This window comes from Ovis canadensis, chromosome 2 (genome assembly GCF_042477335.2).
Source record: "Ovis canadensis isolate MfBH-ARS-UI-01 breed Bighorn chromosome 2, ARS-UI_OviCan_v2, whole genome shotgun sequence".
NCBI classification, from domain to species: domain Eukaryota; kingdom Metazoa; phylum Chordata; class Mammalia; order Artiodactyla; family Bovidae; genus Ovis; species Ovis canadensis.
This window is the reverse complement of record NC_091246.1, coordinates 164,382,915-164,386,151: the sequence shown is the minus strand read 5'-3', so window position 1 is coordinate 164,386,151 and position 3,237 is coordinate 164,382,915. Positions and strand designations below refer to the sequence as shown.

At 38.6% G+C, this 3,237-nt stretch overlaps 1 pseudogene; it reads left to right on the top strand.

Annotated features, from left to right (window-relative positions):
* Positions 1–309: 309 nt before the first annotated feature.
* On the top strand, positions 310–2,128 carry LOC138432813 (T-complex protein 1 subunit zeta pseudogene; annotated as a pseudogene).
* Positions 2,129–3,237: the final 1,109 nt, after the last annotated feature.

The following is a 3,237-nucleotide window of genomic DNA, read 5'->3' as shown; positions in this document are numbered from 1 at the left end:
AAGCCCTCCTGTATTATTCGATTTTTAAAGCATATTCATGTGTTACATTCACTAGAAATACTTAAGAAAAAGAAGTGTATGTACACATTACAAATTTTACTCTAAACACAAAAAGTCCTCCTTCTACATTTCGCAGTTTAAAAACATGTGCTTAAAAAAATTATCCAGTTGCAATATCAGTCATTGCAAAAGTATAAAGTAAAATGCCCACTGGTCATTAACCATTAGCACTGTGCATCTTCTCAAACTCTAGTATGTGTAGTTTTTATCGTGATTATATATTTTACCAAAAAAAAAAATCAGGTTCCAGAAGGCCCGGATAGCGCCTCCCAGCCACGCTGAACCAGCTCAGGGCTTTTCGCCACGCCGCGTCCCCTTATCTTCCTCTGCTGGGTCAGCTATGGCGGCCGTGAAGACCCTGAACCCCAAGGCCGAGGTGGCCCGAGCCCAGGCGGCGTTGGCGGTCAACATCAGCGCGGCCCGGGGGCTGCAGGACGTGCTGAGAACCAACTTGGGGCCTAAGGGCACCATGAAGATGCTTGTTTCTGGTGCTGGAGACATCAAACTCACTAAAGATGGAAATGTGCTGCTTCATGAAATGCAAATTCAGCACCCAACAGCCTCCTTAATAGCCAAAGTAGCAACAGGCCAGGATGACATAACTGGTGATGGTACCACTTCCAACGTCCTCATCATTGGAGAGCTGCTAAAGCAGGCGGATCTCTACATTTCTGAAGGTCTTCATCCCAGAATAATTACAGAAGGATTTGAAGCTGCAAAGGAAAAGGCACTTCAGTTTTTGGAACAAGTCAAAGTAAGCAAAGAGATGGACAGGGAAACACTTATAGACGTGGCCAGAACATCTCTACGAACTAAAGTTCATGCTGAACTTGCTGATGTCTTAACAGAGGCCGTAGTGGACTCCATTTTGGCCATTAAAAAACAAGATGAACCTATTGACCTCTTCATGGTTGAGATCATGGAGATGAAACATAAATCTGAAACAGATACAAGCTTAATCAGAGGCCTTGTTTTGGACCATGGGGCACGGCATCCTGATATGAAGAAGAGAGTAGAAGATGCATACATCCTCACATGCAACGTGTCATTAGAATATGAAAAAACAGAGGTGAATTCTGGCTTTTTTTACAAGAGTGCAGAGGAGAGAGAGAAGTTAGTGAAAGCTGAAAGAAAATTCATTGAGGACAGAGTTAAAAAAATAATCGACCTGAAAAAGAAAGTCTGTGGTGATTCAGATAAAGGATTTGTTGTTATTAATCAAAAGGGAATTGATCCCTTTTCCTTAGACGCTCTTGCCAAAGAAGGCATTATAGCTCTGCGCAGAGCTAAAAGGAGAAACATGGAAAGGCTGACTCTTGCTTGTGGTGGGATAGCCCTAAATTCTCTTGATGACCTGAATCCTGATTGTTTGGGACATGCAGGACTTGTCTATGAATATACATTGGGAGAAGAGAAGTTCACCTTTATTGAGAAATGTAACAATCCTCGCTCTGTCACGTTATTGATCAAAGGACCAAATAAGCACACACTTACTCAAATCAAAGATGCAATAAGAGATGGCTTGAGGGCGGTTAAAAATGCTATTGATGATGGCTGTGTAGTCCCAGGTCCTGGTGCAGTGGAAGTGGCGACGGCAGAAGCCCTGGTTAAATACAAGCCCAGTGTAAAGGGCAGGGCCCAGCTTGGAGTTCAAGCATTTGCTGATGCATTGCTCATTATTCCCAAGGTTCTTGCTCAGAATCCTGGTTTTGACCTTCAGGAAACACTAGGTAAAGTTCAAGCAGAACATTCAGAATCCGGTCAGCTTGTGGGTGTGGACTTGAACACTGGTGAACCAATGGTAGCAGCAGAAGCTGGCATATGGGATAACTATTGTGTAAAGAAACAGCTTCTTCACTCCTGCACTGTGATTGCCACCAACATTCTCCTGGTTGATGAGATCATGAGAGCTGGAATGTCTTCTCTAAAAGGTTGAATTGAAGCTTCCCTTGTATCTGAATCCTGAAGACTACAGAGTGATCCTAATAATACAGCTATGGAATTTTGGTCCAAGCTTCAAATGATCTTCAAAGGATTTCCTTTTCCCATATTAAAAAAGAGAACACTGGCACCTATTCAGATTCTGAAGTTCTGAAATTATAATTATAGTATTTTTTAAATTGCACTGCAGTGTCCACAGACAGCAGGTCATACTTACGCAGTAAACAGGACATTTTGCTTTACCCTCAGTGATATAAAAATATTAGATAAGCATATGTTATCTACCTTGTTATTAAATAATCATTGAAAAACATTTTAATAGTAATAATTTCTTCTAATGGATGTATTTTATTTCCAATAGTTCCCTGTCACTAAGCATAAGACTTAAATAACATAAAGTTTTGAAGCAAAAAAAAAAAAAATCATACTGTATATATGTCTTCACAGCTTGCTTTTTCACACACACTGTCATAGATATACTTCCTTGTTAATACACTTAGTTTTTTTTTATGACTGTAGAGATTTCTTCAGATGGACAAGCCACAATTTATTTAACCTGCACCTTATTAATAGATATTTAGATTGCTTTCAATTTTTCCCTAATGCAACAAATGCTGCCAGAAACATTCAGACATGTGCTTCTTTGTACCAGTATTTTTCTAAGATAAACTCCAAATTGTGAAATTGCTGGTTCAAAGAACACATGTGTTTTAAATTTTACTAGATGAGAAATTGAAAACGCCCTTCCCTCAAATGGGCTATACTATTCTACACTCCCACTAAAAATATCTGAGGTCATTTCCCCACATTTTTACCAACCACTGATATTAGTAACCTTTAAAAATTATGTTTCATGAAACAGGCAAACATGATAGTTCACTATTGTTTTAATCTGACTTTCTGATAACTTAGTGGAGCTGATCTTCATGTGTTTATTAGCCATGTGTATTTTTATTCATACATTTACATTATTATTATCATCCTACTTAGCTGTTTGTGTTTTTCTTGTGATTTTGCGTTCTTTGTCTCTTAGAAATATTTCCCTGATTATATATGATGCAAGTATTTTTTCCCAAACTGTCATTTGTTGTCATTTAAGTTTCTTATTCATAAATGTCCCAATGTTACCATCCAGGGCATTAAAGACTTGGGTAAGATCATGTATTTGTTTGAGCTTCTTTTTGTCTAGATTAAAAGTAAAACAGTACCAAACTACTGAGTAAACTCTTATTGAAT